A 15,708-nucleotide genomic window follows, 5' to 3' on the forward strand; every position below is an offset into this window, starting at 1 on the left:
TGAATTTTTCCAATGTCTAATATTTTTAATGACTAAAAGTGAATAAGTATAAATATTTCTACTGCAACTCGAGTAGACAAAAGGCCCTCTGAAATGTTCCTAGCTTTAATTAATACATATGTCTGGGACACAGTATGAACTGGCCTTTTCCAAGCAATATAAATAAGTTTTTAAGTCCATATATACATAGGTTTGTGCAGAAGGTTTGTGGGGTTTCCTTAGAAAACCCACAATGAATACACCTAAGCTGGGGACAAGTTTTCTGGTTCCTTCACAGTCTTCTTTTTAAATTCAGATAACATCCAAAACGAAATCACATCACAATTTGTATTTCTCTCTGTGTGTGTATGTATGTGCTCTACAATTTCTCTCATGCATTTTATCTAGTGGTTGATTCTCTATAGAGGATGTTTATGGTAGGATGGTTTTCTATATACAACTTGCAAATGTAGATTTTTTTAAAGAAAGCAATATTGTTTGGTTTTGACTGTTATACTATAATATTGAGAATATTATTGTTGCATAGTTAAGGCTCATTAATGTTGTTTTTGTAGTATCAATTTAAATACATTCTGTTTGGTCATGAACATCCGAATTCAATATACAGTGGTAGGTATTTATACTATACACATTTTCAATTAACTTGTAGAAGATTCAAAGTTTGTATCATATTAAATATTCCATTACCTCAGGGTGCAGTAGTGGTGGTTGTTTTGTCATTAAAATGATTAAAATTCCTGGTGTTTGCAGTAATAATCTACCATGAATTTTGAAACTAGAAATATTTTGAACTATTATTCATATCCCATTAATTAAGTTGTATAACTGGGGACACATAGGCAGGAGGACAGTTCAATTCAGATGCTTTGTTGTTATGTCAGAAAGGGTTACATAACTGCTTGATTGTTTTAAATTATTCTAACCATATACGTCTAATATGTCTGTTAGTACTTTTAAACATCTACATGTTTAAATTTAAATTTCCACATGTACAAACAAAGAAATAAAGATGGTTGTTAGCAATTTGAAGCATCTGTCATTTCCAAAAGAAAAGCAAAGAAGAAAAAATATCTCTTTAGTACAGAAGTTAAAAAAAAAAAGATTAAAAGATGCCTGAAACAGAATTATGCAAAAATAGCTATGTTTATCTAGTTTATTATTCTAAATGGCGTTATCAGTGGTGACCTGTGCATATTTTAAAATTATCCCACAATGGCACAAAGGGAATGTCTTCATTTTTTCTCTGCATTGGGACTTCCTTAAAATTCTTGTGATGGAAGTTATGGCTGCTGGATCATCGAGTAAAAAGCACTATCCATAATAAGATCAGGAACCTCCCTGGCACCGAATGGAAACTAACTGTGTTTTTCCTATCACCAGATGTCTGATGGTTACAAGTGGGGGAAATGCTCACTCTGTCAAAAAATTCAGAGATCATTTTGATCTCTTTCAAAAATGCAGTTATCAGACTGTGGCATGACATCCAATCATTACGTGTGAATTTTACAATACAGATAGACAGCTTCTTATCTAGACTACTTTGAAGGGTATCTGCAGAGGTTGGACTTTGGACTTCAGTTTAGATTGTATACTTATACCTGCCGCATTTTGTAAACATTTAAAGCAAACCTGCCTGTCCGTAGTGCAGGAGACAACCCTTCTGCAGTTGCTTATCTCTCATAATTGACTTCAGAGTACTTCAATCAGTAGTTTAGCTGATCTTTCTTCTTTACTGCTCAAGCTTATTAAAGAAATGTATAGAATATCCAGTCATGGTTGTCATCCCTGGTCAGAAAAGTTAAACTTCCCACCCCTGTGAACTACTGAAGGAGGGGCTATCGAATGGGAAGAACATGTGATTCAATCTTATTCTGTGTCTAAGCCAAGCTGTAAACTACCAGAATGAAGCCACCTTCTTGGCTTTTTTGTTGGCCAAAAATAAGTCATTATTGGTACATGTTTCTGATTGTAGCCAACATACCAGCAGATGGACCAGAGTCTGTGTCTCTTCATATTCACCTAGCTTGTTGTTATTTGCCTACACTTGAGCATATTGGTTTTACATGTAGGCACTCCAATTCTCAACCTATTCAGGGTCTTCCAAGTAGTATAAGAGAGGTCAGATCCTTCAGCCATACCCTCCTTTAATTTTATTCCTTGCTCAATGGTCTCCTTCCTCCATCATTTAATTCGATTTTATTATTGTGTACCTTCAAGAATGAGATTCAATATCTCTATAGGAATAAATAAAAAATGAGAATTACTGTGTAAATTGTACAATAAGCCAAATAATAACAAGTAATCCAGATTTTTTTAAAAAATAGAACCCACATGGCATGAGAGAATTTATGCCGGATAAAGGAACGAACTATTCTACTCCACTAGAAACATTTGGTAAAGTTATGACCACATTAAATCAGTACTGCCATGACCTCCCTGTCTGGGTATTAGATCCTTGTGTTACTCTAAAATGCAAAACATACAGGGAAAATCTTCACAGCATCTGAAATAAAACATTCATCATTGGTAATTTGACTGTAGCTTGTGGATTACAGTTCATCAGCATTTGGAGAGGCATAATTTCTTCATCCCCAAAGTAGATGTAGTTTCATTCTACACATAGACATTACACACTTAAACACAATAAAGACAAATTTGCAAAGGAGCATCTTTATTTAATTTTGTTATGTTGAGTCTGTTCTTGGAAAAAGTGGGGTTTAAACTCAGCTTTGTAAGCTTGTACAAATAATCATCAGATTCACTTCTCTATCAGTAACTTGGCAACACTGTGAACTGTTTCAAGTAATTTTAGAAAAAACAAAAATTAATCAAAGATTATCAAGTGCCTTTAAGTTTAAAGCATTATGGAAGTTACATTCTAGAAAATATTTAATGAAAATCTAATTGCATTGTTTTGGAAAAATAATGCTTCATTTTTTTGGGGGGGGGGATGTCTAGATAATTATCCAGTGATACAGATAATTTTTGTTACAATGGAAGTGGAGGTTTGATTCAAAGTAGTGCTAAAGATTTTATTTTGTTTTTCATTTTTTTTTAATTTCAGGTTTGGATTCTCTGACAGGGCATGCATTTGCAGGTAAAGTTACAGTTAGCCTGGAATTATGTTGTGTATATGTGGTATAATGTGTTGTTAAATGTATTTATGTGTGCATGCAAGACTTCTTGTGTCCACATATATTTTGTATTGTCTACGAAACATGTCTGAATGAATATTTTGAGCAAATAAATACTGGCAATTTATCCCTAACCTTACAAAATGGGACTTGACAATTTTTTTTTACTACAAAAGTCAAATTCTTACAATATAATTACTACAATTTACTACAATTTAATATTTGCATACTGTCTAAAAGTATATGCATTAATAAACACATCACAGATATTTTAAAGCTAGGCCATTCCGTAAGGAACAGAACCATGTCAAATTATTTTTTAAAAACTAGAAGCTCTCCAAATAGTTTGGTCATTTCACTGATTCTCAGGGCTTTTTTTTCTCATAGAACACTCAGAACAGAGTTCTGGCACCTTTTTTGGATGGAACCTTGTAGGGTAGGCAAGGCGGGTTGTATGACGTGTGAGTTCCGGCACCTTTTTCTTTTACAAAAGAAGCACTGCTGATTCTTGTTTGTGTTTGCCTAAAAAGAGATCAACTTTCTTTAAAAAGAAAGTTGACTTCCATACCATGCCTATGGCTATTTGTGATTATCTTGAGTTTGGTTTTAGATTAATAAAAGGAGGAAAAAAATGAAATGTTTATTTTTATCGCCATCTACATTTCTACAATATCTTCATACTAATCTGCATCTACCAGCTTTGAACTGTTTTGGATAGCTGGTTATGAATAAAATAGCCCTACGTAGTACAAGTAATAGCCCAAACCATCACCGCCATCATAGTCAAAGAATGTCCCAGGAAATGAAAGAATGGTTAAACACCAAAATAGTAAGAGAAGTAAGCTCATGAGTCCTTTCTCCAACCAAGTATAAAAGTAAACAAGAAAGAGTTATGTACTTAGGAATTTAGAGTCTCAAGGGCGGGGGGAAATCTTTCAAATTCTTGTAAAAGAAAAACCCATTTGGATACAGTAACTCCATGAAATTAGATTTTGTAGCCAAGAGCAAATCCTTAAAGAAGATCATTTAAATTAAAGCTTGTGGAAGTGGTCAGCTAGTTTAGCTTAGGGAAGAATATATTATTAATTGGATAACATGGGATTGAAGACAACTGACAACTTCATAAAAGTAAGGTAGAACTAATATATTTCCTGAAATAAATTTCAGGAATATATTTCCCGAAATTTGGACCATAATATAAAAAGTGAACTTTTTCTCTCTTATCCATTAATATTCACATGTGCAGTACATATACTATGGTGAAATCCTCTTCTATCATGTTAAAAGCTTGCAAATTGTTTAGTTGTTTTTTTAAGGGAAATATTCCAGGTTCCTGTATGCCTTTCTCCATATCCCAAGCATTGTTCTTCTTGAGCATCCAAACAGGTCACATTCACACCATTCAAGAGCTACAGGTTGGCCAAGTGCCATCCATCTATTGTTTAACTGAACCACAGTTTATAGCACGTGAAGATCACATTGAATTAAGTTTAATTACAATAGATTCCAAACTCTTCTGATATAAAGAAAAGAGCGAAGGAGTAGAAAGTGCATTCAAGTCTATTATCTGTAGCAGTTCATTCATCACACAAGATGGTGATTTCATATGCTGTCTAAACTAGGCCATTCTTTACAATCTATTCATTAAATAGCTGAATACTTTTTAGAGAGTATAACTGAAGTACTGTAACTTCTAGTAACATAATGATACATTGCCATTTTTAAATCCACAATATAAATTCATTTTAGGTGCTGCTTTGTTGTTTTGGTATCTTAGGTCAAGGAACCATATTTAACAAGAGCTAGGTTTATAATGCATATGTAAACTAGAATCCTCTAGTTTATTACTGTAAATATATTTAACAACTTTATTACAATGATGGTATATTTTCAAATTATAATTTTCAATATGCTTCATAAATTTTGTTCTTGATTTTAAGAGCTAAGAAAGATGCTGGAACTATGGTGCAGTTGCTGTAACAACCCACATAGATAATTTAGATTGCTAATTAATATGCTGTCTTTGATTTATGTCAGGCTATTCTGCCTATAAGGCCCTCAACACACCTAACAATTAAATATCATTGATTTCCCAAGCTTTGCAGAAGAAAAAAGAAAAGGCAATAAATAGTTTGTAAGAATGGAGGGAACACAACCATGTTCATCTCAGTCCTGCTGATGATCAGTCAAGAAAGAAGGTAGTTGCAAAAAATCATTGGTGATTGAAAACTATTTTGACTTTCAAAGGAGGTGGCATCAAGGAGGCATTTATTGCTGACCTCGGTGATTCAGAGCATATAGTTGGCAACAGGTTCTCTGTACTAGTTTAATACATCGTGAAATTAGCTTGGAAATAAATAGGCAACTAATAATAGAAGCTAATGGTTTATTATAGAAAGGCTATAGAAAGAGAGTGAAGATAATGATAGGGTATGTGCAACAATAGCCAGCTGTTTCTTTTCAAAGAAGAAATGCAGTTGTCATCATAGCTGAGTTTGACAGAAAGCTCTCATGGCCAGAGTCTTCACATGAAAATCCTAGATTTCACCTAAATCCAAGAACTCTAGATCTAGCAAAGACAAAGATGTGAACAATTCTATCTGCTGGCTTATTGCAGCATTATTTTCAAACATTCCTGTATCAGCAAAGTAGTGGAAGAAAAAGGCTTTAAAAACCAACAAAACCATTGTGTATTAAATATGTATAGGATGATGGTGGCTCGGGACAAGGGTTGTTCCTCTGTCCTAGTCCTATTAGATCTCTCAGCAGCTTTTGATACCATCAACCATGGTATCCTACTGCGGCGTCTCAGGGGGTTGGGAGTGGGAGGCACCGTTTTACGGTGGTTCTCCTATCTCCTGGGCCGCTTGCAGTCGGTGTTGACAGGAGGGCAGAGATCCACCCTGAGGCCTCTCGTTTGTGGAGCTCCTCAGGGGTCGGTTCTCTCGCCCCTCCTGTTCAACATCTACATGAAGCCGCTGGGTGATATCATTCGTGGCTTCGGGGTGGGGTATCATCAGTACGCTGATGATACCCAACTTTTTCTTTCCACCCTGAACCAACCCGCTGCCTGGAGGCGGTCCAGGTCTGGATGGGGAGAAACAGGCTTCGTCTCAATCCTGCCAAGACTGAGTGGCTGTGCATATCGGCATCTCGGGTTAACCAGACTATTCCACCTTTAACGATGGGGGGTGAGGTGTTACCCCCCATTGATAGGGCTCACAACTTGGACGTCCTCCTGGATTCACAGCTCAATTTTGAAGACCATATAGGAGCCATGACCAGGGGGGCTTTTGCCCAGGTTTGCCTGGTGTGCCAGTTGCGACTCTACCTGGACCGAGATGCCCTACGCACAGTCACCCATGCGCTCATGACCTCTGCAATGCTCTCTACATGGGGCTGCCCTTGAGGACCACCCGGAGACTTCAGCTGGTGCAGAATGCAGCCGCGCGAGTTGTGATGGGGGTTTCCCAATACTCCCATGTAACACCTCTACTCCGCGAGCTGCATTGGCTCCCGGTTGCCCTCCGGGTGAGATTCAAGGTGCTGGTGATGACCTATAAAGCCCTAAATGGCATGGGTCCGGGATATTTGAGGGAACACCTGCTGCCAGCATCAAGTTCCCTTCGTCCAGTGCGCTCCCACAGGGAGGGTCTTCTCAGGGTGCCGCCAGTAAAAGATTGCTGGCGGATAACACCCAGGGGTAGGGCCTTCTCAGTGGGTGCGCCTGCCCTCTGGAACCAGCTGCCCGTGGAGCTTAGGACTGCCCCTGACCTCCGTTCATTTCACCGGGACCTGAAGACCTGGCTCTTCGAGCTCTCTGGCCCAGGCTGAGAATTTTAATTTTAATTGGGGGTTTTATTTTTTCAGGGATTGATTTAATCTTTTTTAATGGTTTTTAACTTTTGTATTGATTTTGTTTTAAATACCCTGTAAACCGCCCTGAGTCCTTCGGGAAAGGGCGGTATATAAATCCAAAAAAAATAAATAAATAAAATAAATATTTTCATTCATAAAGGAATAACACAGCTCAAAGAAATAAACAGAATAACATCTTTGACTATTCAGTTGAGATCCATTATAATGTCCACAGCAAGGGTTTTTCCCCCTAAATCCAGTTGATATATAAATCTAGTTGATCTAGTCTTCACAAATATGGTTTAATATATTTTGTTATTTTGCCTAATGCACCAATAACCTTGCAAAATCTTTTCCATAAACCGATTTTGATAATTTGATATCAATATTTTCTATTTTTTTTCCAATTCTATTTCCTTGATTCTCCTGAATCTAGGTATTGTTGTATGTACAAAAATTACTTTCTTTTCAATTATTGTTATATGTAGTGCTGATGAGGATTTAGTGTAAGAGTGTTTTCCCAATTAAAAAAAACTGTTTCTTTGGAAAAGAGCTCGTTTAATACTCTAAAACTCAGAGAATACATCAAATGAGAATTTTAGAAATATTAGAATACTGTTTGTTTTTACTCCTAAACTAGACATAGAATTTTATATACTGTACTTGTTTCTCCACACAGCATTTTTAATACTTGCTTCCAGGGCTTTTTTTGTCATAGAACGCTCAGAACGGAGTTCCGGCACCTTTTTTGGATGGAACCTTGTAGGGTAGGCAAGGCGGGTTGTATGACATGTGTGAGTTCCGGCACCTTTTTCTTTTACAAAAAAAAGCACTGCTTGCTTCTATCCATTGCGTCTATTTATTTATAAAATGTATAGGCCACCCATCTTACCTCTTCTGGGCAGCAAGAATCACAAAAATAAATCTAAAGGAATTAAAAACATAAATAAGTTAATACACAATCTAAACCACTAAGGTGAATTTAAAGATGAAGAGGGAGGGAGCAGGATGAGGGAGCAGGGGGCATCTGTTATTAATCGATCAACCACCTCCACTGTGATATTGCCCCATTGGAGCCCCAGACTAACTGGCAGAGCCATGTGTTTAGGTTAGTCCAGCAGGTCAGAAGGGTTGGGGCTGACCTCATACTGGGGGCGGGCAAGATGTTCCACAGGGCAAGTCCAATGGCAGAGAAGGCCCTTCTCCTAGAAGGCCAGCCAGAATAGTCAGGCTGATGGGATCCATGGCATGCCTCCTCCACCAGGAAAGGTGAGATGGGCCAAGCCCAGTGGGATGAGGCGATCTCTCAAGTAGCCTGGACCCGTGCCATAAAGGTAGTTACCAACACCTTGAATTGTACCCGGAAGCAAGCTGGCAGGCAATGCAGGCTGTGGAGCACTGTTGTTACATGGGCCATTATTGGGACTCCAAGAACTGAAGCACTGCCGCACTCTGCACCAGCTGTAGCTTCCAAATGCTCTTTAAGGGTAGCCTCATGTACACTGTGTTGTAATGGTCAATCATGAGATGATTAGGGTCTGAATGACTGAATGCAACAACTATTGATCGAAGAAAAGCTGCAACTGGCACACAACCTGAAGTTGCGCAAAGGCTCTCCTAGCTGTGACTGCTCTTTGAGCAGGAGCTGTGAGTCCACCCCAAGTTGTGGACCAGATTCATCTGGGTTAGTGCAACCCTATCCAGAATGAAAGATGACAAAGTCCCAGATCTCAGTGCCCTTTGCACCCACAGCCATTCAGTCTTGCCAGGGTTCAGTCAAAGCATGTTGTCCCCCTTCCAGGCCCCCACAGCCTCCAGGCACCACAAGCGGGCAGCAACTACATTACTTGGGTCACCAGGATTGGAAATATAGAGTTGGGTATTGTCACCATAATGTAGATACCTCAGCCCATAGTGATGGAGGAACTCAGCCAGCGGCTTCATGTAGATGTTTAAAAGGAGTGGAGAGAGTACCAAGTACTGCAGCATGCAAAAAAAAAATGGCCGAGGGCTGGATCTCTCAATCCCAATTAACACCAGTTGGGACTGGCCTTGGAGAAAGGTGCTGAAAGCACAAAACTGCACCGCCCAGCCCAGAAGGATACCATGATTGATGGTATCAAAGGCTGCTAAGAAGTCAAGGGGTGTGAGAATGGTTGCACTGTCCGCATCCTGCTTTTGCTAAAGATCATCAAGCCAATGCCATTTCCATCCCAAATCAGGCCTGAATCCTGAGTGGGAGGGGTCTAGATAATCCAATTCATCCAGGACCTTTTGAAGTTGCCAGACCATCACTTTTTCCATCATCTTCCCTAAAAAGGGGAGTTTGGAAAATGAATGAAAATTGTTCAGGCAAATAAGATTCAGGATGATTTCTTTAAGGAAATAGCAAACCAGAGTCTCCTTAAAAGCCCCTGGAAATGTCCCCTCCACTAGGGCTCAAATATATCTCATAAGATGTAGGAGGTTGCTACCACATTACAAAGACCTTGATTTTGCATAGCCTATAATTGTTACATTGCTTGTTTTAAAGATTTAAAACCATATGACATCATTTCACATTTATTACAATAAGGCATATTTAAACTACAGAAATGACAGATAACCTGTGAGTTGTTTTTGATTACTTGCCTTTATTCTTCTTCTTTGAGGTGTGTACTGAAGTACAGCTAATTGTTTATTAGCCTTAGAAAAGTGGGACTGGGTTCATCTGCAGATCCTGGTAACCGTGAACAGCCTGCCCTTCCTAGATCTTCCTTCTTCCTTTACTGTAGCAACAAGGTCATTGCTGCAACTGCTAAATTGATCTTCTGCCTTGCGTGTGAATAGATTCACCAAACAGTGGCCCATTATATAATAGCTATTATTGGAGAAGTCTGTCCACATTAGGGAAAACCATCGGCTTCTTTTTCTGCACAGAAATTTGGCTTAATGCGGAGCAGCATTTCTATTATGGGAATTAAGCAATCACACAGCACATTAGAACACCACTGACAGCAGCAGGCAATCCTGCTCATATAGCGTTTATTTTAGTGAGTGGGTTCACCCAGCTGCAGTGATGCCAGGAGAATCAACTGGGTGTGAATAGCCACCTAGGTCGTAGTCATTACTCTTCCACTACTAGGTGAGTCTTAAACAACTGTTCCATCACTAGTTTTAAGCAACTAAGTAGGAGCCTAATATCTAAACCAGCCAACAATGAGGCAGGGAAGCCATCATCACCAATTATTCTTACTTAGAGCCATTGTTTCAAGGAGTGATATTATCACCTGGATAGTACTAATTATAATCAGTGCTATAATCTGACTGTTTTTAAAGACCAAAATGGCTTGGGCTAGGACCCATGAAAGAATGCCTCCTTCTGAAAGATTCTCCCTGCTCACTAAGTTAATTTGGGGAGGTCATCTCCCGCGGCAGCCGATCCATCTGGAGGTGACTTGGGATCAACCCTTTTCTCTGGTTTCACTGCATTTGTGAAACTCACTGGAGAAAACTAAAGTCCTTTAAGAAAGCTTTTAAATCATATCTCATTCAGTTGACCTACAACTTCATTGTCTCAAATAATGATCTCACCAAAATGATCGTTTCATTCTATGCTATTATGAGATTTGATTATTTTTGCAGGATTTCATATGTTTCAAACTGTTATATTTTTGGTGTTTCTGTACACCACCTAGGGATGTGGCCTAAAATTAAAAGATTTGTATAAATATAATTAAATAAATAGAGAGACAAAATTGGGCAGTTATCAAAGATATGGAAATGAGGCCCTGGCAGCTATAATGCTTTTTCTATGTATCCATGGCATTTGCCGCATTGCAAAAAGAACAAAAACTGGTTTCAGTTAAATGAAGATACATGGATGGCATTTGGAGCCTATAATGATTCCTAGTATTAATGTCTGTGGAGTTTAATTAGACACAAAATACTTTACATATTTTTAACAGCAATAACCTTCTGAAATATAATACGGATGTTTTAGTCCATAGTATTTAGTTCTATAAATGTTAATTCCAAAGATATGCAGAGTTTCATTCTGTTTAATATGACATCAAACAGAGTAAAATAAAAGAGACAAAGATCCCAATTTTTACTAATGGAACCAGGAAGAATCAGGTACATATAAACCAGTCGGCGTGACATCTATTCTGGGCAATTTCTTATCAGCAGTTAACAGAACAAAAGAATAACAGAATAACAGAGTTGGAAGGGACCTTGGAGGTCTTCTACTCCAACCTCTTGCTGAAGCAGGAGACCCTATATCTTTCCAGACAAGTAGTTGTCCAGACTCTTCTTAAAAGCCTCCAGTGATGGAGCAGCCACAACTTCTGAAGGCAAATCATTCCACTAGTTAATTGTCCTGCTTTGGAAAATAGGTTGATCTCCTTATCTTTGTAGGAGCCCCTGAAATATTGGAATAGTGCTATCATGCTTCCCCTAGTCCTTCTTTTCCCTAGACTAGATATACCTAATTCCTGTAACCATTCTTCATATGTTTTAGTCTCCAGCCCTCTAATCATCTTTGTTGTTCTTTTCTGCACTCTTTCCAGAGTCTCTATATCTTTTTTATAATATAGAGACCAAAACTGGATACAGTGTTCCAACTGTGGTCTAGATTTTATAAAGTCTAAGGCTTTATAAAGCAGTATTAATACTTCAGGTGATCTTGATTCTATCCTTCTGTTGAGAAAGATAACATAGGAACAAACGCTATCAAAGAAAAATCAGTCTGACAGGATTTCTCATCAAAGATATAACCCATGACTTGGCAACCATGGAATAAGAGATCTTATTCTTCTAGTGAATGTTTATTAAAAATAGAAAGCAAAGAGTAAGGATGAAGAGATTTTTTTTTAAATGGAGTCATTCAAGTAACTGTGGTTGGAATGGTGCTTTTTAACTGCTCTTATCTTAGGGATAAGAATGAGCTGTCCAGGTTTGAGGGTTGGTTATTTTATTATTTTATTTTATTATTTTATTTTATTTTATTTTATTTTATTTTATTTTATTTTATTTTATTTTATTTTATTTTATTTTATTATTTTATTTTATTTTATTTTATTTTATTATTTTATTTTATTTTATTTTATTTTATTTTATTTTATTTTATTTTATTTTATTATTTTATTTTATTTTATTTTATTATTTTATTTTATTTTATTTTATTTTATTTTATTTTATTATTTTATTTTATTTTATTATTTTATTATTTTATTTTATTTTATTTTATTATTTTATTTTATTTTATTTTATTTTATTTATTATTTTATTTTATTTTATTATTTTATTTTATTTTATTTTATTTTATTTTATTTTATTTTATTCATTCATTTATTCATTCCCCCCTTTATTATTTTTACAAATAACTCAAGGTGGTGAACATATCTAACACACTTCCTCCTCCAATTTCCCCCACAATAACAACTCTGTGAGGTGGGGTGGGGTGAGGAAGAGGAATTAAACCAAAGTCACCTGGCTGGCATAAAAAATTATCCAGAGAGATGAAACCCAAGAGCCTGGAAGTCTCTTAAGATATGATTTTGAGGGATAAGGGCAGTTCAAAAGTGTGAAAAATATATAAATAAATAAATAATAAAAATGGTTTTGATATTGAGCTGTGGATCCAATGGGGGTATCGAGCCTGTTGATGGGTTGCATTGTTAGTGATGTATTGCAGTCTCTGACACATTAGTTGTGCTGTTTTAATTAACCATTTTAATTTTAATTTTTTTTAATGGCTTTCATTTTGTTTTATTTCTAAGTGTTATTGTTTTGAACTACATAAACTGCCCAAAGTCATTTAGGTGAGGTGGGCGGTGATATAAATGTAATAAATAAGCTCATACAATCAAGTAAAATGATAGAGCAGGGGTTCTCAAACTACAGCCCGTGGGCCAGATGTGGCCCACCTTTTCTTTTTATGCGGCCCGCCAGGCGAATATTGGTGGTATAGTGCAGCGCAGGACGTGCGGGGGTGGGGAGGGAACGAGCTAAAGCGGCACAGCACAGGACTTGCCTTGAGAGAGTCATCAGGAGTTGCAGGGCTGCTGGGGCCAGACAAAGGCCCCAGGATCAGAACTTCTTGCACACCCAGAAGAGAAAGGAGGAGGAGGAGGGTGGAGACAGGGGAGGCTATAAAAGCAGGCAGTTTTGGCGGGAGAGGGAGAGAGAAAAAAGATGCAGCTTTGGGAAAAGGAGTCAGCTGGAGTTGCACTAAAGAGAAAAGAGGGGTGGGGAGAGAGCAGAGGAGATAAAATAGGTCAGCTGGTAGCTGATCTATAACTTTGTGGCAGCCATCCATGTCGGGCACGCACACAAGTTGTAGTGAAAAACAGGCAAGAAATGCAGCTGGGGAAGTGTCACCCTCCATGAGGAATGAAGAAAAGGCACCATCGTCTGGAGGTGACCAGCAATTGGCCTTCACCCACTTCACACAACTGGCTCTGTGGGCTCCGGAAGAGGGGACACCTTGAGCTGGGTGAGAGTCATCATCTGCCGCCCAGCCCCCAGCCTGCCTGGTTTTGCCAGGCAACACTGTGCTCTCCCTTCAGCGTGGAGAGGCTGAGCCAGGCGAGGCGAAGCTAGCAAGAAGCTGAACCTGCTTTGGCGTGCTCACAGGAGGTGGCGAGCTGCGCAGGGCTTGGTGTCCTGGGTGACCATCTTGCGCAGAAGGGAGGGAGGGAGGGAGGAAGGAAGGAAGGAAGGAAGGAAGGAAGGAAGGAAGGAAGGAAGGAAGGAAGGAAGGAGATTGGAATGAGAGGGAGGGAGGATTTGAGGGAAGTCCTGCCTTAGTCCTGCCCTGCTGCCCTTTTGCCATCCCCTTGCCCCCTCCTCCTGGCCTATCCTGGTGGTCTCCCATCTTATTTCTAAGGAGGTTTTCATTATAATCATTAATTTTTTTCAAACTATAGTCCGGCTCACCAACAGTCTGAGGGACAATGAACTGGCCCCCTGTTTTCTACTTTTTCACTAGAATCTAGCCAAGGAATCTATCAAAGTCTATGCTCACTGAATTTTAGACACACAGGTAATCCTTGACTTATGACCACAATTGAGCCCAGTTTTTTTTGTTAAGTGAGACAGTTGTTAACAGTTTTGCACCATTTTATGACCTTTCTTGCCACAGTTGTTAAGTGAAGTTGTGAAGTTAATAACACAGTGGTTAATTGTATCTGGCCTCTCCTTGACTTGAACCGCACTAAACAAACTCTTATAAATCAAAGACTGTCTGTCCAAATATATTTTGACTTTCTAATAGATTGATGGATATCAATTTACATCATTATCCCCCACCTTTTTTGTGTCATATTAATGCAGTGATGGGCAACTTTATAAAATTATGGGGTGCAAATTTATACAGTTAATTCACTTAGAAATTGAGAAAGTCAGCTGATAATATACAATTTCTTTCTATCAAAGTGTGTTCATTAAGACTATTGTTGAGAAGTGGGCCCTCTCCTAACGCATTTTAGCATACTTAATTTTGACAGAAATTGTTAGGATCAATAAGTCACAAAGGGAGAACAAATAATCAGTTGATATGGGGGAGAACATTTTAATCATGACATTTTTAGTGTCACATCTGTCATAATATAAACTTATAGAATGAGAAAAGATCAATTCGGTCTGTGTAGTTTAGGGTGACAATGAAGCATTTAGAATCTTAGCTAAAATAAGCTTCCTGTTTCTATGGGAACCATCATTCACAAATGTCCTATGCAAAAGCTGAAGTTGAAATGTGTGTATGTTGTATTATTTTAAATATGAACCTAACCTGAAGTTGGGTTTTAAATGTGAACCCAATATTAGAAATTAGATAGGAAAAACACTTTCTCTATTCATGTAGGGTAGATTTTCTAGCCAATGAACATCTGTGTGTGGTTTATAATCTGAATCCCGCCCCTTTTAAAACTATTAATTGTAACTGATATCAGAACAAGGAGCTTCTTTTCCAGCAAAATAAATGGTAAATAAACTATGTACTATAATAATATCAAGCCTTATAACTGGTTCTCCATATGAGCAAAATTCTCAGGGCTGTATTAGATATATTAAGTGCTTCAGAAGTTTAAGGATATCACAATCTCCCCACCACCACCACCCTTTTTAAATTCACGGACAAAATGAACAATACAAAATGAAGGATGCTATGAGTCCTTCTGGATCAGACCAGGCAAATCTTGTTCAGCATTTTTGTTCCCACCTATATGCTTCTGCCTTTCCTTTAGGAGTCCAAGGTGGGCATCCTATAATTTCCTCAACAAAACAACACTGTAAGAAACAGAATTATTGATCCAAATTCACCAGTGAGTCCTGATTCCACTCCCCAAAACTTTAATCACTGCAGTTCATTGATGGATGCCAGCTACCTAATGATATTTAGAAATGTTGGCCTTTCAGTTCTGGTGGCAGTGTAAACCCACTCTGAGAACTGTTGAGAACCTTCTCCTCTGTGACTATTTAATTCAAGTTGGCTGTCTTCAGTTAACCTCTGGTTGCTAGGCTGCACTAAACTTGGTGAGTCACAGGTAAAGATCAGTCTATTCCAATGCCTATCATTTTCACATCTGTTCATTCAAAGTTTGTTCTATTACTGCATTAAAAAAAGGAAAGTATATTTTTATTTTTATTTTTCTCACAAAATACACACTTTTACTAGAGAGGTGCATCTGATTCAGTTGCATCTCAAAGTGGCTTAGATTGTTGGTCTTAGTAT

This window comes from Vipera ursinii, assembly GCF_947247035.1.
Source record: "Vipera ursinii genome assembly, chromosome: 1".
Taxonomy (NCBI): domain Eukaryota; kingdom Metazoa; phylum Chordata; class Lepidosauria; order Squamata; family Viperidae; genus Vipera; species Vipera ursinii.